This window comes from Strigops habroptila, chromosome 7 (assembly GCF_004027225.2).
Source record: "Strigops habroptila isolate Jane chromosome 7, bStrHab1.2.pri, whole genome shotgun sequence".
NCBI lineage: Eukaryota > Metazoa > Chordata > Aves > Psittaciformes > Psittacidae > Strigops > Strigops habroptila.
In genome coordinates this window covers 12,008,134-12,023,742 of record NC_044283.2, presented here as the reverse complement: position 1 = coordinate 12,023,742, position 15,609 = coordinate 12,008,134, and the positions used below count along the sequence as shown (strand labels likewise).

General features: G+C 39.3%; 1 protein-coding gene across 7 annotated transcripts in view; it reads left to right on the top strand.

The window, feature by feature from the left end:
* The window catches only part of SORCS2 (sortilin related VPS10 domain containing receptor 2), a 548,756-nt gene that overhangs the window by 182,398 nt on the left and 350,749 nt on the right, over positions 1-15,609 (top strand). The window lies entirely within an intron of this gene.

Sequence of the window (15,609 nt, the reverse complement as noted above, 5' to 3'; positions counted from 1 at the left end):
TGACAGTATTTCACTGTTACCGATAAATATAATATTGCTCCAATATTTGCTATGGTAGTTTTGCTGGGTTATCTGTAGCAGTAGAAACATTCTGTCGGGATATCTTAATAGCTGTTATAAATGACAGGAGTCTTATGTGAAATTCTTACGTAGCCCATAAGCTTCAGTTCTAGAAACAAACAGGTTATCTAATACGTTGTGGCTTAGGTACTTGTAAGCTTAATACTTCTCAAGAGCTTGTATCGGGACTCAACCTTCATCTGTGTGTAAGAAGCTTTACAGACACAATCCAAGCAAAGGAGTGGGCAAGGGAATAGGGGGTAAGAAAAGTGTGTGACCAGGACATGCTGCACACCAGCCTCGTTACTAGTTTTGGAGGAGGCTGTGTGGTTTTAACCTTGTAGGATCTCTCATAATGACAGTTTACTTTGTAATACCTTGTTGTAATACTGGTGGCTGGATAGTACAGTCTGTCCAGGGGCAATGGTCCATGCAGCACAAGAGTATTTTGAAGTAAAAAAACCACTTCTATTTATGAAAAAGGGGTGTTTAAAGGAAGTAAGAACAAATGGAGACTGCTTAGTATTGACTCAGGATTAGCCTTTTTAGGGCTCTGATGGTTCATTTGTAATGATCCTTTATACTTACAAGATGCAAAATTAATTGCACATTTGTTCTGTTTTAATTTTTGGTCCAACATCTTGTGCAAAGAAGACAACCAAATGGCAATTTGGATACTCCCATAATTGCGTAAGCACACATTGCTTCCCTGTTACATGCCCCTGGCCTATACAACATGTGCAATATGTTTCAAGTTTTGCTATCCATGCTTCAGTGTAATCTATCATAGAAGTCTTTTAAACTTACTCAGCCGGACTCTTCAAAATAAACTCTCTGCTCTTTTGAAATAAACATAAAACAGGCTTCGGATAATGTTGCTTTCTTTTGAGAACATAAACACTTTAAACAAGGTCATTCAGACCTTGCTGACAGCTGGTGTAAAGAAGAACTGGTGTGAGCTGCATTCAAATAAAATTGATGCTAGCATGCATCACAGGGAAATCAGGCCCTTTTACTTACAAGTAATAGATGTACCAGATGCTCTGGTTGTTTATAAAACTAGGATGGAAAAGCTGAAAGGAAGTAAGTGCTAAAGATTAGCACTTAGGGCAGGGGTGGTAGCCGATCCATGCCTAGATATGCTCTGCTCTGGCCTCAACTTCCTCTCTCCTCTGCCCACTGTGGTGTAAAAGTGGCACTTGTGGTTTTCAGATGGGGGGAGTTACAAAGCACCTTGGTCTGGAAAAGCAACATGAGACCAACTGTTGCAAAAATATCAAATGTTGCTTCTCTCTGTTGAGATGTAGCTCGTTATTTATACTAAATCAAATAAAAATAAATACTGAATGGAGCTGGCTGAGAAGGCAAGGAACTTCTGTGGTTTATCTCTGGGTAAAACACTTGGGTGTGAATCGGTAAAGCTGCCTGTTTGCTGGTGGAGCCAGGATGCTGTACTCGCATCAGCAGCCTGCCCAGAATGCACAGTGTGTATACTTTTAAACTTTTTTATTTGATTCTCTTTGGCGTTCCTCTCATTTGCATCAGAATGAATACACAGTAAGAGAGATATGAAAAATGGTATAGGTTTTTTTGTCAGTAGACAAAAGCCATTAATCTTTGTGAGGTTTCTGTGCCCTAGTGGGAATGGATCCTGTTCAATTATTTCCTCAATCAGTCCAAAATTTTGGGTTTCTTTTTTCTTTTTTTTTTTTCTTTCTCTAATTCCCTTCTCCCCCCCCCAACCCCCCATCTTGCATGCCTAGATCATACCAGACACTTGATATTCTCTAAGCGAAAATAAACCTGTTCTAGAAACTGATCAATCCCCACCAGGTTAATTTGTTAATGTTGTTAATCTACTTTTATCTTGCCAGTTGCTAAACATTATCCTAGCTGGGCATTTGGTTATTTTGTTTCTAGAAACTGCATCTTTTCTCTGAAACATGTTTCCTCTTAATCTCTCTATCTTTTTCTCCCATCACTCAGAAGAATTTTATTTTTTGATTTCCTTGCTTCGTGGAACAGGGAGTAAGAAGGGGGAAGGGTGACTCAGTGGTCTGGTGACGCTTATTTGTTCTTAGCGACCTTGGAGTTAGACTTTCAAGACTAATGCAAATGGTGGGGAAAAACACCAGTTGGAGGTACATGCCTGGGGGGCTTTATGCCAAGAAGATAGATATTTGGTTTCTTTTTTTCCTCATGAATTTCTGTGCCTCTGCAGAGCAGTGTTAATTTGTGCAGGTAATTTATGCCTGCCCACACAAGGCAGGTTACAGGATTGGGAGGCCTAAATTTTAATTACCTTGGAATTTTTTCACTGTTGAATAATCAGGCAAAATGGTGCTGGATAATGCAAGTCTGAACTTTTTACTAGTAGCAGCCATGGCTGCTTACACTGAACAGGTGGAGGCATAAGTCTTGGTGGAAGCATGTAGTTAGAAAACACCAGGGTGTTTCTGATACTTTGCTAATTTGCTTATTAAGTAATTGTTCAGGTTGGGGTAAACTGTATAGTTATTTGACTCAAAATAAGGTAGGGAAATAAACAGATAACATTGGTTGCCTCTTGAATATAAATTAAAATAACTTATTGAGAAGGAGCAGAGGATTGTTTTCAGATTTCTTTTTAGAGGTTTCTAAACCCAGTACATCTTGGCAATACAGTTTGGTTGTCCTGTTAGGCCTCATTAGCATAATGAAAAAAGATAGCGTGACCAAAACTTAACTTAAAATCTGGGTGCTAAGATTGTCTGAACAAATTTGTACATATATTGAGGATACTTTGCATACTAGCGCTGGTCCTGTCAGAATCCACACACATATCAAGCACATTTACAGTATGAGGACCCAAATCAGGCCATTTAGGGTAACAAATACTTGAGTAGGTGTTTTCATATACTTTATGGACCAGTTTGTGCATAAATATATAGGTGTACATACTGTACAACCTCAGGTGCCTCTTGCATACATTGCATGCCTGCAGCTTTAGATGTATGCACTCGAATCTTAACTATTGTAACTTTGAATTGGCAGCCACTGAGAAATTAATGCTAGTACTTACCTGTACAACTGAGTTAATCATAGTAATGTCTCTTGGAAATAATTGTTATTTCATTTTATACATGGGACAACCAAGTTGGTAACTGATTACTGAAGGTTACGCAATGACTCAGCACTATATGGCTGTGGAATTGGCTTCCAACCCTGTGCTTAGATTGGCTCAGAGTCCTGTTTCTGGTACGCGTGCAGTCTTCCCCTTCTTAGCTTGATCTAAGCAATGAATAATAGATGCTGATGATGATTGCTAATAAAGTTTTGATTGCGTATTATCAAGCTGTAATGATATGGTAGTGCTAAAGCGACTTGCTGTGTAATTGCCATTGTTCCCAATAGCATCACCATGTTGTTATTGCTTCACCACAGCAAAACAAATGGCATTATTTGATGTTAACTGCACTGTGAACTCCTCGTAGCATTGTATGCTGAACCCTAGGAACGTCTGTCATCAAAGATGTTGGGATGTTTTGTCACATGTTGTCAATAATGAATGCTAAATGAAGAAATAGACTTCCTTGCCTGCTTAAATATGGTTGGATAACCTATTCGAACTTCCTGGGACCCGTTATTCCAAATGCAGCCTGAGGAAGGAGTGAAGTTGCACTGCCGTGTGAGGAGGTTATGAGTCCACGTCAGTGGCGGGGCAGCTGGAGGTGAGAGCCATTGGGTGAGCCTCACTAACAGCATAAGAGTTGGCAATCCTCAAGGATTCGGGAAAATCCTGCCTTTGGCAAGGCTGTTTCTACCTGCACCCACAAAACCCCACGAATTCAGGGCAAGATGCATTTGTACAAGCCCACTGGCCATCAGTAGTGATCAGTGAGCAGTGACTGCATGGTGCTCTGGGCATTTAGCAAAGGTGTATGCCTACACTAAGGTTAAAATCCAGGCTACAAAGAGCAGGAGATTCTTTTAAGGTAGATAGAGTGAACAACATACCACTCAGGAAAGTAAAATTCTCACAGAGTGCGGGAAAACAAGTGTGGGCATTTGTTTCCAAACTCTTTGGACTTGTAGGTGAAACTCATTTCACCTGTTTCCTGGAATTATTTTAAAAAGCAAAATAAAGAACCCCAATATACAGTCTGGTGCCCCAGTGAAATTTTTTCTTGGTGTGGAGTGCTGCTTAGTAAGTGAGCAACTGTATTCTGCAGCAACTTGCACTTCCAGATGGTCTTATATTGTGGTTCTGCTTTGAAAAGTGACTTTGCACAAATGGCCCCAAGGGATGGAGTTACTGAGTCCGTGATTTCCATATCAAATTTGCTCTCTAAGTAAAAACAATAAAGAAATGACTTTCTAATTATTAGCCCAGCAAACTCAGCTTGGGATCTAATGTCTAGCTGTGCTTTCTCTGGCTAATGCATCATCCTGAGTAATGCAGGTTCTACAATCAAAATAGACTGCCCTCAATTATATCTGTGTAGCTCTTTTGTCTTCCTATTAAATCCTTATTTACACCTCTTCCACTGTGAAAAGGTTTTGGGCAGTACTGTTGAAAAGGCAGTCCTACAATTAGGGTTTTGTTTCTCTTACTGAACAACAGATTTTTATGCTCTCTTTGATCATATTTCCGTATTCACCTAATAGCATTACAAAGACCTTAATTATCTTTGCTGCAATTGCTAGTACTCTACAGTGCATCATTATGAGTTGAATTGTGCAGGAAAGTCTATTTTAAACTTATTGTGGACATTTAAAATGAGCTGTAAAACCATAGTTAGGCTGATATACACTACATTCACTTTCTATCAGCAATGTTTTAATATGGGTGTCAGGTAAGAAAAATATGTAAAGGACAAAGGAAATGAAAGAAACATGTCTTCACAAGCCTTGGAATGTGCAAGATACTTAAGAGTTGATATTGATGTTTTTAATGGGCAGTGGTATTGGTTTAAGGACTGAAAGGGTGCCGATGTTGCGGTGTTCTCCTGTAGCATATGCTGTAATAGACACACAATCCACCGTAGTCTTCCCTAAGACCCATCAGATTGACAATAACCTTGCTGTTGCCTTGCTGCTACACTCATCCTTTCACATGTTTTGGCTGTAGCTTTTGGCTGTTCAATAAAGGAATGAACTTTGGTCGTGGATGTTGGAAACCAGTCTCTGAATCGTGTCCTGTAGACCCCTCTGAAGGAGATGTCTTTTAAATGGCTCTCCAGGGTATGGGACTTAGGTTAAGGAGGTCCTTTTATGTCTGTATTAACTTAATAGCATTTGAAAAAATATTTTCATGTCTAGTATAGATGAAGGTCTGAACTGAAAAAAAAATAAATACCACAAGCAAGTAGAAGCTATCAAAGAACTCTATCCAAAAACCTTTACTGAATATCTGTTGGTTACATGTGAGAGCTGTGTCCATAACTACGCTTCCAAGTCCTCAACAACTTGGATTAGTGATGATAATTTTGAATGTTTGTGTGTTTCTACACTAGTTTGTGAATACATGAAGAACATATACCATATGGATTTCCAGTTGGAAAGCTGTGATTTATAGTTAGGAAAAGGCTCTTGCTTGCATTATGTTTGTGTTTATTGGAGCTGGTTGCAGCATGGCTAAATATATCTTGTAGCATGGGAGTTTTGCTACTTTGCAGGCTATTTCTTTTTTCCTTTCTTTAATCCTCCTGGAAAATAAATTAAATTATTGTGGGATATATTTCATAATGTGAGTCAATTTACTAAGAATAAGCATTTATTTTAAGTGGTTAAAGAATGCTGTCCTATTGTTTGAGTAACTTGAACCTGAGTCATAGAATTTCTGATTGCTTTACCTGGAATTGGTACCATAAACATTTTTTATAGGCACAGAATATGTGGGAATTGTACCATGGTTTCTTGTTATAAGTAGATTCCTTTTGGCTGGGACTGATGTTTCTAGAATGAGAAATCCTTTCTACCCAAACCCCATCCAGGTTGGTAGCAGTAGGAAGTTCAGGGAAGCCACTTCACTGGCACTTTCTCAATTCTGTCATGGTATCTTATAGTGTAAGCCTCCCTACAAGCAATGATCATCTTTCTTGCTAGCCTCAGCAGACAGGTTTAAGGTGAAGAGCAGAGAAACAATGTCCTTCTACTCATTAGTCATCTGTGAGGTTTGTAACTTTGGGAGGGATTGCTTTTGCCCTTCCTCTCAGCATAAGAAAGGGAAGCTTGCCTTGGCGCTGCCCACGATCCACTTCTATATGATCAGAGAATTGCAATCTCAGAGCTTTTATTGTGGCATGATTCCTCTGCACTAAATGCATATAAAAACAGTTGAGCCATCAGTTTTTAGCTAATCAGAAGTACTCTGCTGCATTGTCATCCATTAACTCCCACTGTCAGCAGACCAGCACAGCAGGGAGGTGCGGGCCCCATAACCTAGGGGCAGATAGAATGACACCATATATATATTAAGCAATGTTTCTTTTGCCACTCTGCAAAATGGAATAAATAAGAAACTACAATCAAAGCAGCTAGTTGCATTGCTCATCACATTTTTATGATGATGAATGAGGTATAAAAACCTGAATAGAACATATTTTTAAAACCTGAAAAGGCTGAAGTCATGGCTTAGGGTAGCATATTGTAAAGTAGATGTGACATTGGACTCAGCAAATAGTGACGTTGCTGGTTCCACCTTCAGCGTACTGTGTGACCTTGCTTGAAGGACCTAGCGTTCCTGTGCTTTCCTCTGCTTGGTCTTTGCCCAATTTGCTTCTTTGGAATATAAGCAATTTGGGGAACTGACTCTATAACTGCAGTGGGACCCACGTCAGTGCTGGGGTTGTAATGATGCATCGATACAGATAATAAGAAGGAGCTATAACATTTAGGGATGTTTAATGTTTGTCTCCTGAAGTTTTTGGCTTGAGCGTGAGAAGGACAGGAAACCATCAGAGAGCACTGACATACCAGGAGACTTATCCGGAAGCATTTGTAGTTTCACAAGGCAGTTAATGACAAAGTGCCTTTCTCAGCTGCTGTTTTGAAAATACTGTTTTGCAACCCCCTGTTGCTTCTTTTAGTGTTGGGCACCTTGTGTCACTGGTGTGGTATGTGACATGCGAGCAGCTTTGCTTGCTTCTGTACTGTGTGTGGTTTGCTCTAGCGCATCCCCTGCAAATGGATTGCAAATTAATTTGGTTGTTGGGACTGAATGAATGAACAGCTCCATAGTTAATTATGCAGAATGGTATAGAAAAATGCAGTGTTAATGTTTTATACTCTAATTATTCCTGCAGTATGGAATGTATTTTTCAGTGTGAAAAGAACAAAGGCAATACTTCCCACATAAGTTATTTATTATGAACTTTGTATTGTTAGGCAGCTTTCTCTGCTTTAATTTGGTAGGGATTGGGACAATTAAGAACTCCATAAAGGCCACTTCTTAAAATGTATATATAATCTTATGTGCTGAAGAATTAAGGAGTGTAGGTAGTTTACAAGAATTAAACCAATTTAACAGTAAGATTTAAATGTTTTGATTGTTTTTGGTGTTCTCAAATATAGCAGGTTAGTTGAGAGTTTTTTTCTTCTCCCTGTAACCTCTCATTGAACAAATGACTGATAATTAGTCAACTGAACCTCTGTTCCAGTTACGTTTGGATTTTTTTTTTTTTTTTTGTTTGCTTGATTTGTTTTTATATGATATTTGGTATTTTCCCTTCCTACTTCTGCTCCCCCTCTTTCCCTTTTGGCATAACTTCCTCCTATTGCATATAGAGCAGGGATAGCAACTTAATTTGCTTCAACAAATGGCCATTCTTGAGCTAACCTTCAAAAAAGATAGTTCACTTCCTCACCAGTTTTCTCTCCTGGCTTTTTCTTGCTAGCTATTACCCTAGGTCTTTCTTAGGACTGGGCAGGCCTAACTTCTCTAGGCCAGATTGGAGAAGCTGCTTTTTGGATGAGGTGTTTTTGCATTTTTGCCTATAATGACAGCTCCAAGGCTGGCTTTTGGAGCTGTTTCAGAGCAGATGTCATCCTGATGGCAGTACTTTTACCTTGTAGCTGCTTTAACAGACTGTAAATATTTCCATGACCTTTGAGTGCGTATTTTCTACCATAACATAAAAATTGCAATTACAACTTGGGGGGGGTTGATGGGGATACCTGTTATCACCCATTTGTTGGAAAGCACCTGCATATGTTAATTTTTATTTATTTCTTTTTCTTTTTTTTTCAAACCTGATAAGTACTTTCTTTGCCAAATGGATATAGTTTTTCTTGAAGAGGGTGCACGCAGTTCGAATTATTCCCCTTTGTTAAAAAGTTGTTGCATATCAGTGAAATACAGCCACCTCTGGGCAAAGCCACGGAAACAAGTAAAGTAAATTCACAGTAAAGTGTGCTTTCTTAATATCAAAAAGACTAACAGTTCAGCTCAAAAGCATCTGCATCATTCAACCTTTTGATATCCAGGCTTTCAAGCTTTCCTTTCTGGCAGGAAGAGGATGTGTGCTCGTGCTTTCTGTATGATTCAGATAGTTTTCAGTAAGGCTGATCTGTCCTTAGGATTGCTGGTTGTTCTGAACGCTTCAACGTAAAATGTTAACACATGGGAGAGAAAATGATTTTAAAATTTAGTCTCTTCGAAGAATTTAGACTTATCACTGTTTTATCTTAATTCTTACCATATGCTGTCCACTCCTTAATTCTGTAATGTCTCTTAGGGATAGAATTTAAAAATAAAGTTGTGCTGTTCTGAAATACACTGGCTAGAGTTTGAGATTTCTCTCCTTTTACCCAACCCCTAGGCAGTGTCTGTGCTAAATTGTGGTCTCTCAAGTTTCAGTAGGTTTTAATTTGATTTTTCTTCAGCCTGACAGAAAGCTAGGAAAATAGTAATGTTTTACTTTTTAGCTTTATTTAAAAATAACTGGAAACAAAATATATGTGTGGCGGAGTTCTGCATGTGTGATGATTTCAGATGCATAATACATAAACTCTCAGTACTATTTTGGTGTAATTTTCAGCTTAGTTCAGACTGCTCTGTGCTAATGGGAAGGATGCACCAGTAAAATGTTACTCCTCTGCACTGTGAGAGGGCAGCACTTTCTGGCAAAGTGAATAAGCCCAGGGTGAGAACTCTCATGCCTCGCCTTTCGATATGGCCTCAGGTGAATATATGAATCTGTCAGTGTTCCAGAGTGGAAAGTGTCCAAGAAGCACATTTAAATAAAATTAAAGAAGGGAAGAAAGTTAATTATTTAAAGATCAGAAAAGTATGTTACAAATATGCCGCATAAAGCACCATGACCTATCGCAGCATTTCCATAGTCCGGTCACAGTTAGAGGAGACCTTGACTCCTTGCTTAAATGTACTTCTGGTACAATATTTCTCAATATCAGTTAGACGCCTGCACTGGTTGCCCAGAGAAGTTGTGGATGCCTCATCCCTGGCAGTGTTCAAGACCAGGCTGGACAGGGCTTTGAGCAACCTGGTGCAGTGGAAGGTGTCCCTGCCTGTGGCAGGGGGGTTGGAACTAGATGATCTTTAAGGTTCCTTCCAACCCAGTGATTCAGTGATCTCTTAATGTATGCTAGGATGTGAAATGCAGGGTTGGATTTCCAAGAACTTCACAGTGATAATAGGACTTAGCTTCTCAAAAGGCATGTTAACATTTGTAAAGTACTTCAATAAGTAAATGTGAGTAAATATTTAAGTATCAAATTATATTTTATTTCCATGATATCTGGAAGTCTTGGTCTTGGTACTTCCAAACGCCTAAGTTTTTATAATTTTTTTTTTTTTTTTTTTTTTTTTTTTTTTTTTTTTTTGAGATTTCATCTTGGGAATTGATACACATCGACATTATTATAATAAATATTATAATTTCTTTTTTCTTTAGCATGTTTGGTAGGACTGCGAATAGGACACAAATTTTCTGATTCCTGGTTGATCACTTATGTAACTGCCTTACTAGGAATGTTCTTTCCCATTCCATGCATTCTGGGAATAGTTTTGATTGCAGGGGAGCTCTGGTGGTCGAGTACAACCCCTGCTGAAAGCAGGGCTTGATGCAGAAGTTAATCAGATCGTGCATGGCCTTGTCCTTTTCAGGTCTGAAAATCATATAGGTTGGAGATTACGCAGCTTCGCTGGGCAACCTCTGCCCATGCTTTGCCACTCACTGCAAGGGGTTATGTCAGCTGGAATTTCTCATCTTGCAGCTTGTGCTTGCCATCTATTGCCTTTTCACTATATGCACTGGTCCTGTCTTATTTATAACCTCCTTTTAGATACTGGAAGACTGAAATCAAATTCCCCATTAGCCTTACTTCCCAGACTAACCTAACGCAGCTCCCTCAGCCATTCCTTGTACATTGTGTGCTTCAGTTCCCTCACCATCTTAGTGACCTTCTATTGGACTCACTCCAGATAGCTGATCTCTCTCTTCTGTGAAGTGACACAAAGTTATTTTACCGCATTTGTAGAAGTGGGATGATCTGTCCAATGGGCCTCCCTCTCTGTTGCTTTCCTCACATAAAATAGACTGTGCTTGGGTGAATGGCTTAGCATAATTACTTTATTTATCTGAATTCAAAAATAAGTGTGAAAATCCTTAAATGCTGAAATAATTAACAGGGGAAATTCAGTTTTTTCAAAATTACTTAGACACCCAAGTGTTTTTGTTACCTCTTGAAAAAGAGAACATCAATCTTGTTTGCGCTGAACCTCTCGGCGTAAGAACAGTGGGGATGCCACATTAACTTTTTGTCCTCGCTTTTGTTATGCAGTATGAATTCTTGATAGGTTTTGATTTAGTTGCTGGTACATTATTTATGACATCTTTTGGCTGCAGCTGCTGTAATCTACGAACCAAAGCCAAGCCTATTGTTTCTAGTCATAGAATTGTAGTTCGTTATAGAGCAACTCCCAGGTAATTAGGCAGAATATGCTGTAATTGGTTGTAAGGTGGGCTTTTCTCAATAAAGTGTTAATCAGACTGAATGACAGTTTGAAATGTTTTCTTTTGAAGATTTGTCTACTACAGGTAAAAATTATTGTGGCCACAAATTTTAAGAAGACTAATTTTGCCTGGAAAGAAAGGAGAATTGTGTGGGGTTTTTTATTCCTTCACTTAGAGAATTGTTTGTTTGTTTTTTAGGTGAAAATATTGAAATATCCAAAGCACAGTTTTTGAGGGCGAGAATTCACATATTAATCCTGGGGTGCGGGTGAAGCTAAAGTCTTACTCAAAGAGTGTAGTTCATACAGCAGTTTTTACTGCTATTGGATTTACAAAGTTTTGGGCAATTTTGAGTCATCTTTATCTTGACCTATACTTTTGTACATGTATATTCTTGATTGACAGGGTTTTAAGGGTCAAAATTAGACACCTGAAATTGCTGGAGTAAAAACTGCTGATAGCTTTAAAAAGAGGTTACGAACTGAGAAGAACTTGTACAAGGTACAAGTTGGTGGATGGTTTGCCTCTTGGTATCTTCCCATCAAAGCTGAATTCTTCTGTGGAGCATGTGATGGATACGAGTTAACTGGAAACTGTGCAAAGGAAAAGGGTTGAAATTCAGCCTTAGCTCTGAAAATCAGAATGTACAGTAGCCACCCTGAAACCTATGAGAAGCTAATGGGTTTGTCTCAATTCATGCAGCAAGCTTGTGAAACAGTCTTTGCCACAAGAACATTCAGGTCTGGAGATGGGAAACAAAAGAGAGTCAAATTGCATTTGTTCCATCGAAGGTTGTTCCCTTGAACATGTTATTTTGCCATAGTGCTTTGTTAGGAGAGAAATTAAAAAATGAAGGGTCAAAGCTTTTCTCTTTTATGATTCTGTCCTGTTTTGAATCTGTATGTTCAGTTTGACTGCTTAATGGGAAATGGTGTTTATGAAGAGGCTCTAGTCTTCTTTCTCACAAGTGGTGAAACAAAGTGAATTACTGTGTTACACATAACAAAGCAAATGTTGGGGTGATACTGAGGTAGTGCCTAGACCAGACAAGGATTGTTCCAAGTTTTGTTTTACTCCATGGAGTGCTGCATATTCAGTATTTCATGTTCCTTTGCACCCTCTCTGTGAAATTCCTATGGGAAGTAGCAGCTGTTATTGCTGCCATGTTCACAGTGAGCAGGATTTCCCCTTCAGCAAGTCAGAGTAATTTCTCTACCAGAAAACAGTCACTTCAGAAGAAGTGAACTGTGCGGTGTCACCCTTGGGAACAAGCTAAACTGCATGGCCCTCCACCTTCTCTCCTTGGAAACAAACTGTGTTTTAGGGCACAGATGTAGGCATGTAGCCTACTGGGGACAAGGCAATAAATTGGCTTAATTGGTGTAAAGAGTGCTAGAGCTTTTGGAAGCAGTGGGGCTGTAATGACTTGCCCAGTTAGTCTAAAACTAACAATAGGCTTTACCTGCAGTTTGTACCAATTGTGGATTTTTTAGATCAAACATTTGTGGAGTGCAGTGCTATTTATTATGGAGGTAGTAATTGTGTCATCCCCTTCTTTTTTCCTTCTTCTTGGTAGCCTCCAAGGAGGTGTTCCTTGGATCACTGGAGTATCTGTTCCACAGATGAAGCACTGTGGCAGAAAAGGGGTTAAACTCAAGCTCAACAGCAGGAATTTTCTCATCTTGACAGTTTGCACAGCAAATTTTTATTTCCCCCTCACCCCCATCACAAAGCATTTTAATCTAGGCAGAAAGTGGGTGATGTTACTTGGGGTGGGAGGAAGGCAATGTCAATTGTATACAGGTTAGATTATTCTGGGTAAAATCTGTAGGCTTGAAAGGCCTTGGGCTTCATGCATCCGATGGTGATTGTGTTGGTGAGAGTTGGCATGTTAGAACAAAGTCTCCTAATCCATTTGTTCTCAGCTCCCTGACCTATTCTTTCCTCTGTCACAAGCAAGGATCTTTGTTGACCTTCATCCCTTATCACTCATTTTGTCACTTAGTGTAATGGGCAGAAGACTTTGAGGCACACTGGAGGCAAAGTGACTCTGGAGTAGATTCTTGGCTCCTATTTCCTTCTGCATTTGATAGCAAATGGCAAGAGTCCCAGTGCTGAACAGAGTCCTTCTCCCCCAACCAGGCTTAACTCAATCGTGCCTAGGCAGATGAATAGCAGCAAAACACCTGCTTGCAGAAAGGCAATGGGTCAGAGATCCGATTGCATCCAGCTGTCTGGGGCCACTGCTCAGAATTTGCTCAGTGGCATCTGGTGCTTTCATATTTTACTTTAAAATCATCACATGACTCACCCAGAGTCTTGTAAGACTCGCCAGTGCCGTTATCATGTGCCTGAAGTTGGTTGCTGTATTTGTTCACATGCTAAATAAATTAATGAAATATTTACATAGATGATAAACAACCTAATTTGCAGAGGGTGGGTGTTCAATACTTAGTAGTTACAAAGTTCTTCCCTTTGAGTACTCACAATGGGAACTGCCCAAAATTTTTATCATCTTTGAAATTAAATAGTGAGATGTCCATAAAATAAATTGACGAATAAAGAAAGTGCACTATTCATCAAGTTTTGTGTTTTAGTTACTGAGCACCTAGAACTCTTGGTATCTGTTAAGGATGACAACTTTATGCAATGGAACAAGAAGTATCACCAAGAAGATATGTAGAAGTCGAACCACTTTTGTTGATTTCTACTTTTTTTTTCCATATCTTGGCCAAAATTCTGCGAAAGCTTTTTTCTTTAAAAGTTACTTGGGAGTTTTTGAACTGATATATTTCTTTTCACTGATTCTTTTCTGTGTCATATTCTGGGAGTTCATTGTCTTTTAAAATTGATGTTTCCTGATACTCATTCCCTGTTCGAGGGGGTGGGGGTAAAGCACAATGCAGTATCAATAAGGTACAGGTTAAATATATTAAAAACTGTTTAATTCATGGATATTTTAAATTTAATTGATGTTGAGTAGTTGTAACTGCCTGGAGTTTAGCAGTCATTAGTATCAGCCTCGCTTCTAGTCAACATTTTAACCATTAATTTGGCAGTAAATACAAATTATTGCTGATTACAGTTATGAGTGACAAAAAAGAATTGACAGTTATGAGGACTGGACTGTCAGAAGAGCATTAAGTTGTTCCTTTAGAACCAAGTTCAGCTTAATGGAATGCTATTTATCTGGAAACAAGAAATGTGGGATATGAGGTACAAAATACACTGGCATATGGTGGAAAACTGTGATGGTAAAAAGGCTGAGGGGATCAGGGAGGTGACCTCCATGGTTGTGTCTTGGGAAATCATAAACTTCATGTAAGCTGCATTCATGAGTAGGGAGAAGAGCAATATCTTGCTTTCTGTGCATGCCTCTGTAAGAGTGATACTGAAATACGCCAGGGCCTCTGTCCGTACATTCAGGTGTGTGTAGAAAAATGGAAGAGTCACAGGAGCATTTGAAAGCTAGAGGAAATAGCCTGCTGTGAGAGATGCACAGAGTTCAGTCTTTTAACTTATCAATGGGAAGTAAAGGGCTCTTTAATCTAATGGTTAAGTTTACAAGAGGGCTTGATGTTTGCTCTGCTCAACCCTAGGTGACCCCCACTGTAGCCAGTAGGCTGCAGGGAAAGGCCAGCCGTGTCTATTCATTTGTTTTCTCTTTCTGATATCCCCCATCTTATCTGTTTTGACCAAAAACACCCCTCTGGGTCCTTGCTCCTTAGCCAAACAGATTTCTCTGTAAACTATTTTCTAGTGGGTTTCCCTAAAAAAGGAAGGGAGGCAGTAACTGCTCTGTTGGATGGGCATGTTCATTCCACTTTTTCAGGGGTGGGATAGAGGGAAGGAACACCAAAGAACAGTAAGAGGCAAGTAAGAAAATAACTATGTGGAAGAAGTCATCGCTATTCGTTACAAAAAGCTTTCTAACATCCTGACATGCCAAAAACGCTTTTTAAACAACATAAACTTAGTTTATAAATTTCATCCTACTTAAAAAGGAAGAGTACACAGCACCAATTGCATGTTGGAAGAGTTGGTGATCTCGGTCTGATTGCTCACAGCAAAGTTGTTAAAATGGTCAGAAGCCCCACCAGAGTCTGTGCTGATTTATGTTCCTGTAGGCAGCAACTGCAGCAGAGGGACCAGGGAACTGATAGAAATGAAGGTGTGAAATACACCCTTCTCCTTAGATGCTGAAGATTCAGATCAGAGCTTCAGCCATTAGCATGATGATTGCTTTTATTTTCTTTTGTGTTTAGTTTCATCAATATTAGGTTTTGAAACCCTGAAACCCCGAAACCTTGTTAGTCAATCGTTTTAAAGACCATGTGAAGTAAGAAAATATCATCATCTCTATGTAATAGAAAGACAGGAAGGAATTCAGTCCCAAGCATGGGTGATGCTCACTGAAAGCCTGAGTAACTAAGGTGTTTTAGCCAAGTGCAGTGTGTATGGGCCATTCCTGTGTGCCTTCAGGCACTCCCAGGCTTTGGGATTTCTTTCTGACTGCAGAGGCAAGGTCATCATCCACGTATTCTGTCACTTTGAATAGGAATGTTTTCCCGAGAGAGTGTTAATTAAAAGG